The sequence below is a fragment of the Plectrocnemia conspersa genome, unplaced genomic scaffold (genome assembly GCF_051122295.1).
Source record: "Plectrocnemia conspersa isolate PC_06_02 unplaced genomic scaffold, ASM5112229v1 ptg000013l, whole genome shotgun sequence".
Taxonomy (NCBI): Eukaryota; Metazoa; Arthropoda; class Insecta; order Trichoptera; family Polycentropodidae; genus Plectrocnemia; species Plectrocnemia conspersa.
In genome coordinates, this window is record NW_028277177.1 from 12,540,921 (window position 1) to 12,559,388 (window position 18,468).

At 29.6% G+C, this 18,468-nt stretch overlaps 1 protein-coding gene across 1 annotated transcript in view; it reads right to left on the reverse strand.

The window, feature by feature from the left end:
- mAChR-A (muscarinic Acetylcholine Receptor, A-type) overlaps positions 1-18,468 on the reverse strand; it is a 181,959-nt gene that overhangs the window by 36,556 nt on the left and 126,935 nt on the right. The window lies entirely within an intron of this gene.

Consider the following 18,468-nt stretch of genomic DNA (forward strand, 5'->3'; position numbering starts at 1 on the left):
GAAGACGTTGCCAGTGCTATTAAAGTTTTGCTGCTAAAAATTAAACGAGGCTCCAACAGCACGTCAACATCGAGGCAACAAACTCCTCAATGTGGACGAATTAAATATGCCTGAAAAGCACTAAGACCTTTAAACTGATCTAATTATCGTTACTGGAACTCATTTACTGTTAGTACCTGTGTAGTATAGAAAAGAAAACTTCTGGACGCCAATGGATAAACATAGTATTTAAAACATCAATTATTAAATATAGAGTAAAATTAATTGTTGGTCATAAAGACCAGTTTTAATGTTTACAAAAAACAAGCCTACTAAAAAAAACAGATTTTAATACGCTAAAGTAATTCAAACGACAATTTCAAACTTATGTAAAGAACATAGCAACGAGTTTTGTCAATAGGCCTGATAACAATAAGAGTATACTTAATACCACAATTGGGTAACTAACAATACAGCTTCGTCCGTTAATCCTGTTGTTCGTAAGGAATAAAATATACAATGCATCTACCTGGATAAAAACCTCTATTTTAATAAATTTTATTTTAATTAAATCTGATTTTTTTTAATACATAATTCATAATATTGCTACAATTTAATGTAATATGATTTTTTTAATTTAAATAGTTTTATTTTATTATTTAATTAAATAAATATAAATTGTATTAAATCACATTAACGACCTCGTAATGTGTTCATTTTTTAGTTGTACTTATTCTAGACGTGAACATATTTTGTTGGTCGAATATACAATCGATGGCCAACGATTTGGCCAATTATCAGCGTCTGTGATCCATCAGAGACGTCTCGAATTGAGAATATACAAGATATGACACTTTGTCAAGTGGTTTAAGATGAGATGGACTTAAACCATTTACACGCGTCAAGAGTATACGATAATGACGATTCGAGTAAAGGCGAATACATGATTCGAGACGACAGACAACCAGACCGAGACCGAGAACAGACAGCAACAATAAGTACAAGAGACCTTAACGGATCATGCAAAGGACATTATTTCTCCACTAGCTTCTCCATCAGCATTCAGTCGATGAAATACAATTCGACATTATTTATTTGTGGTAAATTATACTTTTTAACAATAAACTGTTACTAGATTTTTTCAGCGTCTATTTTGGCTGCAAAGCTACACCTCTTTGGCCTCAATAGACGAAACTTTCAAGTTTAAGAAAATACTTAATATCATTAAGACATAATTAATGACTTTCATTTCAAATAACAACACGTCAATTAATTTAAATATACTATTGATTCTAGATATATATTATATGTATAATATATATATAGAATCATAGGAAAACTCATATCCTCGATTCGCAGGATTCTAAAAAGTGCTGAGATTCAAAATCCCTAATGTAAATAAATTTTGATTGAATTATTATGATAATCCAGCTATTGTATGTATGCAGATTACGCAATGATAAATTAACCGTAAAAAAGCTATCGTTTCGCGCTTAATATGCGAACAAACGAGGCAATATTTCAGAGGGTTAATCCTTATGCGCGACATTAATCCCAAAAACTCGTTGTTTTCGAGACACGCATGCAAGGTCTCAAGGCGCGAACGAACAGCACATCCAAGGCAGTTTAGCAAAATCGCAAAGATTCAAAATAAGAAAAATTGAGATAAATAGGCAACGAAAAAAATAGGCTATATAAAAAAACAACTAAAGCCGCGACGGTGTTCCCTAACAGAAGATATTCAATTTCGATCAGAGATTGGAGGCTTTCGCGTACTTTTCGCGAACCCATAAACGTATATATTACACGAACGAACGCATATGTTGAAGCTGCGAAGGATTTGTGTTCATAAATCTGGCCTGGCTCCCTCTGATCGCGTGCAACCGTATTGATCTCAAATTTGGCCAATAAAATCGCTGTTTTATGGCCGTGTGACTATGGGGAATTTGGTGGATGGGCGCGGAATACATGTGTTGCATAATAATTTTACTGCGCGAGGATGATAATAGATTTAAGTCGCTGCGTATATCTTATGCGTATAAAAATATTATATTACACAAGATCGATTCGGAAATTTGCACGAATGGAATCCGCGGCATGAAGCCTTAAATGCGCCGAAGGAATCCAATACGCACATTTTTAGCGTGGCTAACATTTTTCGATGACATTCGAAAAATGTACATGGTCTTGTAGATTAAAAAATATACAGTAATAAGTATAATATATAACGAATATACATATGTATATATTGTAATATATTAGGGTTTTTCATCTTGGAAAATTTTGCTTATCATGAGATTCCGGAATGAAATTGAGCTTTATCCCATGATTCCCGGGATGTAATAAATAATGTCAATATTTTCATATAAAGGAATATGAAAAAAGATTTTTCTCCATAATGGTATTAATAAAATATAATTAGTGATTCAATAAAACAAAAAATATCGATGATGCGTTTGTTTGGTTTGGTTTTTTTTATAGATACAAAACATCTGCAGAAAATGTTATTTCAGATTCTATAGACGTCAGTAAAATATAAATAAGCGCATCTTGCAATAGAGGTGTATTTACTTTATATTTACTTGTTGCTTCAATTGATATCGAGGTTTCTTAAAGCTCTTGACTTTCTGTCTAATATTTTTAACCTTAAACATTTAGTATAAATTTATGAAAAAATACTATGTCAGCGTGTGATAAACACAAATATTTTAAATGTCTCGGGAAACTCTAGACAATAGCATTTCCTTATTATAAAATTTGTTTGAAGCAGACTAGGATCCATATGTAGTGGCTTGTAGGGCAAAATTTCAATTTAAAAAAAAACTACAAAATATTTAAAATTAACAGCAATTAAAATATAAAATTAGCATACGTAATTTAATTATTGCGCTTGTTTAAATAATAAGTTATTGGATAAAATAGTAACCGAGTCTGTTCTACTTAACCATTACAAAGTAACAATTTTAATAAAAATATAAAAGTGCCATTACGTCTAAATCGAAAAAGAAAATTGACACTTATTAAAGACACAAAGAGAAAAATATTACTCAGCTTGAATGAAAAAAAATAAATGGACTAATTATTGTATATAAAATTATTATTTCGAAACCATAGAAAAACCAAAACAAATTACTTTAAAGCGGACCGCACATAAATCTGGGTTAAAACATGCGAAAAAAAATAATAACAAAATAAGTTAATATGATCTAATTCGATACTAGCAAAGGTTTTAAAAATCTGAACGAAATTTCTCAATAAAATATATCTTCTGGAAAAACTGGTTGCAGTCGATATTTATTTCGTTATAAAAAAACTTAAAGACTTAAACTTATCTGCTTATTGAGTCACTCCTTGAAAATTCTATTAAAAATTATACAAGGAAAAATTCACATACGTTGCGAAGAAGCTGTTAGCAGAGAACACTTTAGATTTAGGAGAGGCCCAGTTACACGCTACTTCGTAAATCCGTTTACATTTGATTTAAATGAGCATTGGATCGCGTAAAACATGATCTTTAAGAGGGCTAGATGACTTTTCAAAAATCTGTATTTGAATCAATCAGCATTAATAAGCGTTGAAAAAGATCAAACCGAAAATATTATAATACGAAAAGGTGTCAATCCGAGATTTTTTCTTACTCTTTTCAATTTGTACTCTGAAACCATATTCAAAGAAGCACTCTAGGGACAAAAAGAAATACTTAATGTATTATGTATTATAACATGAAAATGTATATATTTCATATATCAACACCGTTCAATACATATTTCGTAAACCTCGTAATCATGTGGTACTGTTGATGAATGGATAACATATTGGTTACGCATATATCATTCTATCAACTTTATAAGGCATTTGTCATAAACAAACCGATAAAAAAATACTTAATTAAGGTAGTATAAAGATGTATTATGCTATAGCAGCATATATAGTTTTTGTAAATAAATATAATTTTAATTAAAAAAATTGGACACTAGATAAACTTATGGTAAGTAATTTGCAAAAAAGTAATATGCAAATTTCCGTCATACTTCGATTTATTGGTTTATTGAAAAAAAAAACATTCTGAATATTTTGTTTGTGGTTGTTATGTTGTTGGACTGCATGTGTGGACCAAAAAAGCTCCATCAAGAGCCTCTGTTGGCTAGATCATTTGCCATGGATTTATAGTAGATTGACTAAGAGTCTGTGAAGCTTTTGTCATGGAACCCAGAATCAAACATGACACCAGAATAATAAGATTATAATAATGAAAGTTTACTATTTACATATACTTTTAAGCAGCGAATAGTAAAAAGATATTGTATGTCTGCAAAGATATAGCAGTAATGTATATATTTTAAAAATAGAAAATGGCGAACAAAGCAAAGTATTTTATATAAAGGAGATGCAACTGAAGTTTCAAATACTTATGGTCAATCTTCTGATTATATTATTAGTTAATTATTCAAATGATAACATATTTAAAACACTAATGAAAATAATTTTTAAGTTAAGAGTCAAACAATCATTTATGTTACATCAAAATTAATTAAAATATAATATTTTAATGCGTATATTTTTAATAGAATTATTGAAAATATTGAACTAAAAAGTTAATATCCACCAAAAAGCAATGCTCAAAGTTTGGTATGATATTTGGAGTATTATATCGATAAAACAGTTTTAGTCAAATGTTATTTTGCACAACAATAACTAGTAATATCACCCTCATAAGTTGCGAGATGAATAAACACAAAATAGTGAACTACAAGGGATTGTTTCTCACAACCTAGCGTTCAACATGTTCTTTCTGACGTTTTAATTATTTAGGCTATAAAACAATATAGATTAAGACTAATTAAAGAATAGAAAACTTTATAGAGATAGACATTATCATACCAACAAATAGAAAATATATAATTGTTCAATTTTATATTTATAGAACAGGAAAATGCGATAATTTTGTAATATTTGATTTTATCTTTAATATGTTAATAACAACATATAATTATAAAACTATCACATAACAATTTCCTCGTACTAATAAAATAATAATAATAGTTAACCGAGCAATAAATTTTTAAATATTCTCAAAAACGTTTAATTAATTCAGGGTATTATTAAAAAAACATTTATGCTATATTTTACATTTTTAACTTTTTATCTTAAAAGTACTACCGAAAAGTAAATATTTAATGTTATTCGTTTCACTTTGAGTTTTCTCGATCTTCAAAAGCATCCGTTTTAATAATTTATATTGAGATACATAAATCCTCCCCAAAGAAGCTACATTTTTATGATCGTGGATTGCAAATACAAGTGTAATAATTAATATTGTATAACATACACTAAAAATATTTTAACGTTGTATTACGAGTAATATATTTTTTAGAAAATATTTTTTTAATAATCATGTATTTTGGATTTAATTATAATATATTTGAAACATGACTTTCTTGATTCTAACATATTTTTTTATCAAATGCAATCAGATTTTCTAATCGATTCTTAAAGATCAGTTTTAGATATTTCTTGATTATAGTGTTTTTAAAAAAAAAATTTTAACATTTTTTCAGTGACATCAAATGACCCTATTGTTCTCCTGCTTTAAAAATATTACATGTTCATAAAGTCATAACCATAAACATCAGTTAGCTTTGCATCTTTATTTTACGGATAATAATATATCCTCGTAAATATAAAATGTATGGACAAATATAAGAGTAGTTAAAAATTTAAACCATTGTATTTATTTCTAATTGAGAAAAAAAAACATGGTATTTTTAATAAATTTGTTAAAGATTAGTCAGGACGTAAATTTGTAAATATTTAAATTTAATTTTATCAGAAAATACAAAAGCATTTTAAAGGTTTATAAAGCATATCGTTAATTATTTTGAATGGTACTATTGGGAAAACAATATTAGTTAAAAATCTACCCCTATTTATTTACTTTCTAAATATCCCTTCTACGATTTCGTAATATGTTTCAGGATACAAAAGATAGCTCTTTCTAATTGTATCAGATTTTTTCCATTAATCTGCTTGCCCAACGTTTATCGACGAATCGCCGCCGCTGGCGAGGGGTCAATTGTCGGTTGTTTTTCCAAATCAAACACGGAGGGAGGTTTAACTGCCTTTTCTGTATATATATATATATATATATATTTATATATATATATATATATATATATATATATATATATATATATATATATATATATATATATATATATATATCCATATGTACCATGATAATGTGTGTGGGTGACGTTCGTCTCTGGACTATTTGTCTTGGTACGCTCGACTAATCAGTAGAGTTGCCTTTTCTGACGGTGGTTCATTTTATTCGTTCTATTTGCGGTTGACGCGAATCGGTCTCTTAATTCTCTCTTTGGAAAACCGCTGTTTAGATAACCCTTCAAACTTCTTTTGTGGAAAAAAATACATTAAGTAATGAGTATAATAGTATTAATAATTATCTCAGCATTCTATAAGTTTTAGTGTTAGTCTCCACTTCAATAAATATTACACAAATAATTTCGTTGAAGAAGTAATGGAAAGTATTTTAAATGAACTAAATACATTAAATAAAAAAAGATTTGAGACACTATATAAGATTGTTGTATTTTATAAAAACAGACTTATTTAATTCGACCCTTTGGAATAGTATTTTTAAATGAATTAAAAATTGTAAATTAGCTCATGCATTGGTTTAAAATTATTTGATTAATCCACATCATTGACAGGAAAAATCACATTACGGAATGTCTAAGAGAAACTCCATTTCCATGTGGTCAAACTGCTTAATATTTTTTTCTGTTAAAGGATGTATTTAATTACTAGATAAATCTAGTACCAAAAATTTAGCATTTATAAAAAATGAGTATAATTGTCAATAAAAATATGTTTGCTTTTAAACCACTAATAAATTATAAATGTATCATTTCTTTAGGAGCAAATTTACAAACGTTCTACAAAAAATAAATAAACACTTTGTATCCAAAACGTATTTGAAGGTATAAATACGTTATTGTTCTCTATAATATTTTTTTTTTATGTAAAATGAGAAAATTTATATAACACGACAATATAATAAAGGTGAAAAGCTTTGCTTGTTTTTTTTTATAAATATTCTGTTTCTAGAATATGTCTTTCAAATGACCCACAATAAAAAATCTGAAACATTTCTAGTACCTTTTTTTCTGTTATTTCCACTCATACAATCAAAGTACAAAAAATAATTAATGCATATATTTGTAAATTGTTTTCATACTGTTTATGTTATTCTATTTTATATAAAGCGCTTGAATTAACATTTCAACACAAGTAAATATTATCCAAATTTAATAAAATAAAAATGAGAGAATATATACTGAACTATCATTTAGTATTATATTGTAAGTTTAGCTATTATGCATCAGGTCATATAATGAAAAAATAAAAAAACTGTTTCTGCCTCTAAATTTCACCACCAGTGTTCAACTAATAGACCAAGGTGCAAATTGATGATTTGGAGATGCAACTTGAATAATTTTAAGGCAACATCTGGACTCAAGAATTTGAGGTCTAAACTTAAGAATTTTAAAAGAAATCGTTAAGAGAATAAAGAAGACTGCCACTACGAATAATAAATTTGGAATGCTTGAGATTAATTACCGGACACTAAAAAATCTGGCGACGGCTATACTCACAATTTTTTCTCTAAATTATTTTGTGAAGCGTTAAATAATATTAAAATTAATAAAAGAACCCGACTGACAGATTAAGTTATTAACTCTTGCTTGGGCTTAAAGTGCACGAAATTTCAGCCTACAATAAATACAATACAGTAAAAAATATGGTTAATTAAAGATGCGGTACAACACCCAAGTTAAGCTAGTTTTTTTCAGAATTTAGACAGTAGTATAGTCTCACTCTATAGTTGGTAGGGGATAGTATGCAAATAGAACAACTTGATCATGCTATTAGTTAATGCTAATTAAATTGAAAGAATAAACAACATTATAAATCACATGAAAATGTGTATTTCACGAGCTGTAAACAAATTGTGTCGACCTTTGACTGCCTGAAAAACATTACAAACTAAAAGAGTGCTTATTTATTTATTTTGTATTTTATATGATTTTTTACGACTATATTAATAAATTAAATTGTCACTGAACACATTTTTGTACGACACATTGTGCCACATAATAAAATACAGGCAAACAACGAGTTTCAACGTTGTACACCCCAAATATTTTATAAATGCCTCGTTTAAGCGGCATTCGCCAAACTCGCTGAAAAATCGCAAGCATATTTTTCACGCACAAAAACACAGCGAGAACACAACAATAACAAACAACTGCAGCTTTAAACCTATTTTGTTTTTTTTCAATTCATACGCAAATTTCTCCCTCTGTACAAATAAAAATCAACGTGGAAATTTTACACACATCGTCGAATGTTTTATGGTATCGCCCGCATGTTTTTTGACCTTTTCCACCCACATGCTCAATAATTATCTCCATGGGTCTCTTCTTTGATATCATTTTGAGTTTGATCGGCGTGTAGGTGGTGTCGGTACCCAGTATGCAAATCGTCAGGGACTTCGGGACCTAACGATGTGAAGGTTCTCTTCTCTAGAGGAAATGCGAGACGAGATAATATCTGGGTGTCGAATAAAATTATATTGCACGTGCTCGACGAAATCGGAACGCATTTAATCCGACAAATAGTGTAATAATACACCTAATTGCCCAATAAAATAGTACAGGCAATTAGTACACCAACGAGGTATAATATGCGAGCATGTCTGCTAATGAATTTAGGTTTAACATAGTCAAACGAAGCGAATAATTTATGCAGCGTTTACAAAAATAGTATACAAGAATAGAAACTAAAATATTAGTAAGAACGAACTCATAAATCAATCTATTTAATATTAAAGAGCACTGATGTATGTATAAAATTACACGTTGACATTAAATGTGTTATTAATTTTTACCAATTATAAAATATTGAAACTATTTCCTTCAAATTTGTGACATAACAGACATGCAAATTTTTCTTGTAATACGCAAAACATTTATTTAGCTTATTCAGCAAATTTTCTTAATGGTCTCAAAACGTTTCAATATCCTTTTTCTGCTAGCATATGAAAAAATCACAGCGAGATTATCTAGCAAATACAGGGGGCTTTGATGCCACGACAGTTTATTTTTTAGGCAAAAATTTAGAAATTAAAAGTAAAGCTTAAGTGTATGCATTACCATGCTTCTCAGCAATTATAACCAGCATAATTCAAGAGTTGTTAGCTGACAATTAGGATCGTTTTCTTTGGATTGCCTTACACAAACGACATAAAACGGCTAACTAATACCGCATATTAATCGTGTGGTGTGAATTCGTTAAAGACTACAGTTCAATTTAAAAAAAAACAGCTAGAATATCCTTGGCATTCAATCGAACTAAAATTGCTTTTTGAGTCTTGGCTTTTCAGAGCTTTTTTCGAAACGATTCGATACCAAAGCCATACACTAATGATTCATAACCTTTTATGACGCTTTGAAACAATTACGGGCAGCCAGATATTTTATTTAGTGATTGCTGAGCAATTTATTTACAATGCCGTTCTTTTTGACAATTTTTATGGGTTGTAAGGTTATAATTTTGCAAGCAAATAGACACCGGAAAAACTGAAAACAGTTTTATTTATGAATGTTTAATATATACATTACTGTATATATATAAAAATATAGCTGTAAAAAGTTACACATTGATATTAAAAAAAATATTATGTAGAAGCTAATTTATATATGTTGCTCTTCTATACTCTAAATAATTAATAAAATTTGACTAGGTTGTATTATTTTGCTTTATATTATACTGGAAAAGCAAATAATAAATTATTATTTACGATGTTTTACAAATTTATATAACATTTGATTTATTCATTTTCCCCTCAACTAACTATTTCTATCCCAAAAGTTAAAAACTTTATAGTTTTGTACAATTTCTCTTTCTAAAAATGCTTTTCTGACAATCTAATATTATCCTGAAAAATTGTATGAATCATATTTTAAAAAGGGTGGAATCGAATTTGTATTTACTTATCTATGTGTGATTTTATGTTATCGCAAAATAAAAATAATTTATCTGCGTGAAAAATGTATTTTACAAATATTTACCTACGAAAAACACTAAAATTTTATATTTTTGATTGAGAAATTATCACAGCGTATTTTTATATCTACAAAAAATAAAGCATAGGATAAATATATTAGAGCTTTAAGAGCAGAAAAATATTTAATAAAGTACTATTTACGTAATTACTTGTATTTATATCGGTTGAATGCGTATCAATCATATATAAATCGTTATTAAGCGCTGCTCGCAAAAGTTACCAATTAATGAGCCACGAACCGAAAAAAATGCGATTTTCTTTGAATCGTAGCAGATTTGTTATCATCACACATCTCGGAGACGCTTTTCGGTCGGATAATCGGATTTGGAAAAGCGCCGACCTTGAGTCACTACTTTTTCCCCGATACATTTATAAAGCAACAGCTAGCGTACATCAGTCGAAGTTGACATTTTTCCTCTCCTGCTCCTGCTCGATTCGTCTTAAGAGTCACATTCGGATCAGGATATTTTCGCGAGCAAGTTTTTCTTTGCAAAGTTTCCCCATGGGCGCAATTAAGGTCTTCTATCGGCGGACGCCGGATAACCGGATTAGAGAGTAGAAAATCCGAGATTGTCGGACTTTATCTCCTATTTCAGTGTCACCGTGTCGTTGCTTCTCTTTTTTATATCATTCGCTTTATTTATTTTGCCATTGGCTGAAAAGCAACCAAGCACAAATTCTTAAGTTTTAAATACCGTTAGTTCTAGTAAAATCTAATGATTTTTAAAACATACATTTCAATTTCTTTAAATAGACAGTTCCCGACTTGCTAAAAGAGCTATATATTCAATCATATGATTGTTTTAATGACGGGAGTGATATAATAAAAGCGATTTAAAGCAATAAAAGATACATCATTGCAGTCTAAGCTTTAAAATTCGTAAACCACTTGAAAGAAAACACCCAAATCGGTTGAAAAGCACGTTACTAAATCAAAGCTTCATTAAAACAGAACAAATTTATTGCCACTGATCAGATAATCTAGAATATAATTAATGTATTTTTTACACATTCCAAGCAATTAAACTGTATATATTAATAAACATGGTATATACATTTTTTAGTTTATTAAAAATGAACGACAAGTAGCTATATAGCAAGTAATAATTCAGGAGTGGCTTGCTTAATCAGAATATGCTTGGATTCTAAGTGGTACTTTAGATTTGATATTACATTGTTGACATCTAAAAATAAACTGTGCCCTAATTTTTTTACGTGTCTTTTTTATATATGTTTTATATTGAAGCATGCTAAATAAATAAGGATAAAAAAATTACATATTAAATCTACTCATATGCATAAACTATAAACACAAGAGTGTTGATGTTTTTAAATTGTTTACCTAGTTGAAATTGTTCATATTTTATAGCTTTCATATAATTATACATTACTAAGAGCATAGTTTCGGCCTTTAAACTTTGACCGGATTGTGGAGCTTGTTTATTTAAATAATCTCATTTGAAACTTTGCTTAAAGTTTGTTATGAGTTTCTAATTTAGAAACCAAATGATTTTTGATTTCCTAAAGGTTTGATATTCGCATTTGCTATTTCTCATTTAAAGGCCTTTAAGAATATTCATACAAATAAGGATTTGGAGTTGTTGGATATATAATAGATGAACGATATCATGTTACCCTTCAACATCTCTAAATATCACGTTGTTATTCCTCTTAAATGATATTCGAGAAGAGAAAATTAATTCTTCTTGTCGATAAATAGATTCTGAAAAAATTACTCAGATATCACTGCAGAAAAAATGATATTAACAATTGTCTTAGTAAGCACTAATTATCATTTTATAATATTCAAGACGTGTTATCAATCAACAACTTAATAAAATCGCAAAGGAAATGAATGAAAATCAATGATCAGTGACTATTAGCGGCGGACTGTAGTGTCATAGAAAGTCATGATTCCGTACTTAATTTCTGCAGTTGCGGAAAGGCAGCTTTTATACATACACAAAATTATGGTTACATATACGTGAGATTTGTGGTGTAGATTATCAAAGGGATGTGTCGCAGAAATGTTGCATTCGGTAATTTGTGCGAAAAGAGAACTTACTGACTTTTCTTTTATCAAATATTGTGAAGTTGATGCAGAAATAAGTAGCGGGAAATTGTCTCAAATAAATTTATACGACAAATTAAAAACTTTCAACATTTGCGATCTGCTAATATAATCCTTTAATTGTATAAACATTTTCGGATTTTGCCTTGTGTTACTCACGCCCGATTAAAGCTTTTGTCTCGAAATTTGCCTTGTTATGTTATTTATAACTGTCTAGTCGATGAACTTGAGATATTAATTTAAATATAAATACTTACATTTGGTACAAATAAGCTAAGCAGAATTACATAAAATTATTTCTAGTATTGATTTTTCAATGGTCATACTCGGAACTTCCAATTTCAAGTTAGTATTATATTCATTGAAATAAAAAAAGCAGTACACTTATTTTTAGTACGGGTTAAATAAATCATCTAGTGATAGACATAAATAGATAAAATATATCTTTGAACCGAAAAGTCGATGGTTGTTTTTCATGAATTTTTTGAAAGTCCAATTCTCGCGTTGCGATTATTTTTTTGCCAATTCTTTATCTCCACAGCCCTCTTCTCTCATTTGCACAAAACGTCAATCACGCTTAAGGTTTTCACCGTGGGTTTCTGCGGTTTGCTCCGTGTTTTCGCAAAGTTTACCTGAAAACGCTTTTACGCGCGCACGCACACGCGCGCCCGCATTATTATACACGTGTACCTACTACATACACAAACGAGGCGATAAAACGAGATTTGCATCTTCTTAATGCGAACTGAAACAAATTTTATGCGCAATAAAAGGAGAACACTCGGAGACTTCATGACCTTAATTTTAATAGATTAGAGCGCGGGCGAGATCCCGAACGGTTAATTTATATAAACTGAGGGATAAAAATCGACAGAGGCGAAACTCGTTTATTTTTATGTCGTTAAACTGAATTTACATGGTTTCGTACTGATTTAAATTCGATAAAAGAAGCAATCCGCTCTTGGATTTATACATTCGATGTTAAACAGCTGAACGGCTGTTTATGCGATTTGGCACTTAACGACATATGAAATATATGCTTCAGCTGCTAATAGTGTTAAGTGATGTCTTTATATAGACATTGATAAGAACGAAGATATAGTTGCTAGATTAAGCAGATATAAGTTCTCAAATATCTGATTAGTAATTCACATGAATTGTTATATTTAATCATGTTACGAAGGTTAAAGGCATTACAGGTTGCCAAGTCAGTCTCTCTGTTTCTCTAAAAGGTATTTATTATCTGATTTTCAAGACGTCATCATAAACTGATCTTTAGAAATGTACAGTTACTGATTTTTGAAAGTCACTCATACTTAAAAAAAGTGTGAAAAATCGTGCATAAAGAATTACAGACCAATCGCAATGTTGTAAGCTACCAATAGCATTGGCTTGTCCCGACCGTTCCACAGCTACTAACCTTTTGTCTTAGAGAGACTTCGTCACCAAAACGGTGACGAAATCTCTCTATGCGAGAAGAAATACGGATTTTGAGAAGGCATTTGACAAGATTTGTCACGGGTTATTATAAAAAAAGCGTCGGACCTCAATTGCCAACTTGTTTGATTGAGCTCGCAACATTCTCAGATGTCAACACATCAAGCCAAGCATGCTCTCCGTGCTGTTCTGTCGTTATTCCCGTTTCGTTAGTCGCTCTAAATACCTTCGCGTCCTACATACAATTAATTAGATTCATTGCAGGCTCGTTGAGAGTTATTCATGGGGTTTTTAATGCTCTGACAAACGCTCGCTCGCACCTAAACTGCCCTAAACAGTTTCGGTGCGAGTGAGATATTTTAAAGATATTTATAAAATAAATAAATTATTGCTCATTTACATATATTTATAAATGTTATAATATATTTTTTTCACATGCCCGTATGTTATTTTTATTCTAACCATTTAATATTAATTCTGACCCTGAATAATATAATGATAACTAATAAATATTTTACTTTTGATCATCTTATATTTCTAAGCGTATGCTATTTTTATTTTAACCATTATTTATTTATCTCTAAATAATATAATTATGACTAGACTGTTAATAAAATTCTGTCCGGGATAATTTAAATTCTGATCATATTGCTTATTTTTTTACCATCATGGCGCATTGGGGTAGCCTATTAGATCAGGAAAGTGTAAATTTAATTTAAATAAATAAATAAATATCTGATAAAATGAAAATAATAATATAATATATATGAAAATAATAGTTTTATAATATTGAACCTTAGTTTGACTTTCTTGGCTTTTTTATTGAAATAAAAGTAATTTAAATATTGAGGTAAATTAAAATAAAGCTTGACCTTGAAATTATGGATAGGGTCCTGCGATTTCAGAAAGGGTTTATTAATTGAATTTTATTCTTATGATCATTTTATTCTGACAATAATATTGGTTCATATCATATTGCCATTTGAAATATGATCAGGGCCGGCTCGTAAATTTTTGCGCCTGTTTTCAAGGCGCCTAAAAAATTGAGAAATAACAATAATAATATTTTAATACCCGATACAATATAAAATAAAATACACAATACAATATAAAAAGAAAAATATAAGTTCCTCTGAATTTATGTTTCTTTTTTACTTTTTCTTTTAAATGCTCGTCTTCCATCACAGCACATTGCTTGATTTTATACAAAAATTTGAGAGATTCTGAAGTATTCTTAAATAATTCGAAACGCTTTTTAATTCAAGCAATTGCTTGAACAACACTTGAAAAAAATGTTTTAAATTTTATTTTCGGATCAAAAGGCTCGGGCGAAAATGACTTTTCGTCAAAGAAGTTTTTGTTTTTTATTGCAATTTTTAAGTCAAGAAACTCTCAAATCTGCATCTATTGCAAGGATTTTTGCTCTAAAACGCATTTTTCTAAAAAATATTCGCAGTTGTGAAACGTGTGAAAATCTGTGGATTTTTGCATTGCAGTTTCTGCGTTAAAAATTTACTTGTAAAATTTATTTTTATAAGCATTTCATGCCAGATCACCAATCCACAAATAAATTCATATTTATCAAAATTTCATACAATTTATTCCGTTGTTAAATGTACCAGTGAATTTGTTACCAATTTAACACATTTTGAAGCAGAATAAATACCTTTAAATCCGGTCTTAAAAACACTCACAGCAGCGTTTATATGGCTTTTCCACTTATTTTTACCTAATGAGTTCACCATTAAGTCACAAACCATAGACTGGATAATTTGTTAACGCTTTGTCGATCCCAAAAAAATTGTAAATATTTTGGATGGTTGAATTTTTTTACAGTATTAACATTGACTATATTTAAAGAATGACAGACATATGGAATGAAAAACGCCCTTGAATTGATATTTGTAATATAAGATTTTCACTGTTTCTTATATCTCACATTGTCGTAGTCTTGACTACAAAGATTTTCAACCAATAAGCTATATTGGCTCAAAGAAATGAAAATTATTTTAGTCATTTTCGTTCCAGTCGTGTCCTTAATATTTACTAATTCTATGAAACTTTCCTTCATTTTCACTTTTGAGTTTCAAGCTTCGGATTTTTTTATATGCACATATTGCTTAACAATTCACATTTGTTCTTTATTACTTTCATCAAACAAAACAAACAGTCCAAAATTATAAAAAAATATACGATGTCAAAATGTTTGTCTTTGGTAGCTTTGGCGTTCAATGAGAGGATTTTTTCCAAAGTAATGCGTTTTGTATGGATTTTTTATTGGCTGTTTTTCTGGAGCAAATTTTGAAAATAGATCGATAATTTTAAGAAATTTACTATTATTTTTGGTAGATCCTTTAAATGCAATATTTTTTGAGACCATTGTTAAAATAATTAAAATGATTCTCTTCAGTAACTCGCTACCTTCACTTGAGTATAATTTAATCGATAGAGAATCAATGGTTAAGAATTACAGAATATATTAAAAAAAAATTATAACATATTTTTCGTATTATTTTAGGAGCCTGTGTGTGCCGAACATTTCGCATACTCCACGAATCGACCCTGAATATGATTTGGTCACCCTTCATATACAACTGATTTCCCTGATATTCCGTGATTTAAGAATCAATGTATTTTTCTCGTGAGCTTTATTGAACTATTTAATATCAAGGACAAAATTTAAAAGTTATAATAACATGACTTTCATCTGAAACTTTTTTTATTTGATATAAATTTCACTTCAATCATTTTATACACTTTCTCTCCTTTGAACTTTTTCTCCTACATCACTGATATGTAAATATTGTTACAACACGTAAAATATTATTAATGTTCAAGGACATTATAATTTAATCATAAAATGGTCTTTCTACTATTAATATTTCTTTTGAAAATATTGACGTTTTAATACATCTATTACCGAGCGACCTTTCGGACTGTGGAAAAAACTAAAATTTTTACCTTGAGCGGATTATTTTCGACGTCCTCTCATATAAAATGCTCTTACGCTTTACTTTTTTCTTCTTCACATTTTATTGTATTTTTGCGGACGCCGGCAGCCGTTCTAAAAAATACATCTCATGTTTAATGGAGACCTATTTATTCGGCGGGAAACGCTAGGGTTTGCGAGGGCCAATAGAACTGCTCTCGGGGTCACTCGGTATATATTAGAACTGCCTAGTAGGTAGGTGGGTACCTCCCCGATAAATATGTTTGTATATGACTTGGAAAAAACACACAAAAATAATTTAATTCCGATAGAATATAAACCTCATCGGAAATTGTACTGACCTTAGGAAAATAATGCTTACGTAACAAAGGAAACTATCCCCCTTCCAAGAGTGAGAGTTGGATAAGATTGGAATTAACTGTATATGTTACGGTAAAAGTGAATTGCCCAGTTTATGTGCACATAGTTTATGTGCAATATTATACATACTAATATCGTATTCGTTAAGAGAAAAACGGAAATTATATAAAAGTTTGCTACCTATGCAAAATATAGTTTAAACATAATGTCATAGTAGCAATCTACACTACTGCCTTAAGATATTTTTGTATTGCATAAATTCAGACTTGAATAATATATAGACATTTTAAAAAGTACTTTGAACATTAATTTAGTCCGAAATATTTACTTATGCACATATTTTCAGTCAATCGACCATTTCGCGTTTAGAGCGAGCATTTTATCACTTCACCCAAATTTGTGTGTCGAGCTTTCCGGCTGGCAAAAGACCGTGTAACCGACCATAAATTACGACCCGTTTCTAATATGTGTTAAGTGCAATAGTGTAATATGTCGGAGAGGGGTCACAGTTAAATTTTAACCACCGTTTGCTCACACGGTGAGACGTATACTACTTTTTATCGAGCTGCCGTCGTTTCAGTGTCGGCAATTCGTGATGTTTAATGTAGTGCAATAAAAGCGATTCACAGGTGACCGGCGAGTTGTTTATGTGTTTGTTCAATAAATACGATGAACGTGTACATTTTTTACCGAATCAACTTGCACATGTGAGTATACGAGTGTCTAAATAGGGATGCAAGCTATGAAAAAAAATTGAAATCATTCCTACAAAAAATAAGTAGTCTGATAGATGAATCATTCGATTTTGTTGTTAGTTAACTGTATAAAAACATTAAATAAACTAGGTTAAAGTCTAATACTGACCCTTATTTATTTATTTATAATAAATAAATTTCTTACCTAACAGATTAACCCCAATGCGTCACAATTATTAAAAAACCAAACATAGTATTAGTACAATACACAAAAAATATAAAAATAATCATAAAATGTTAAAATAAAATAATACAAACAGGACCAGTTTCTCGTAACTGAAATTAAAAATATTAATGTGCAAACGTATTAAGGAACCAGATGGCGATAGCTATAAGCGTGACGGCTAGTGAGTGTCTCATGATTCTGATGGGGATCAGAAGAGGACGCGATCGTGTTTATCGAAAAAGGTTCTGGAACCCAAAACTGCACTTCCTGTTTAAGTGTTTAATTGTCAATAGTACCCTTCAGTTGTTTGAAAAAATGCTTAGCAACATACTGCAAGAACTCAGCAAATCGTATATCAAATATCTTAAAAGAAAGGCGCTAACAATATTAGATATGTTTAGTAAATTAGATAAAATGATGTTGCAAAAATTACAAAATGGGGCAATGAGAGTAGTTTTAAATAAAAATAGAACTACTAGTTGTAGATGTATGATTGATATATTGGAATGCTTGAATGTTCAATAAATATGGAAGATATGTTTAAGTATTTATAGATAAGTTAGGAAATAATATGTAACCACAGTATATAATATGAAATAA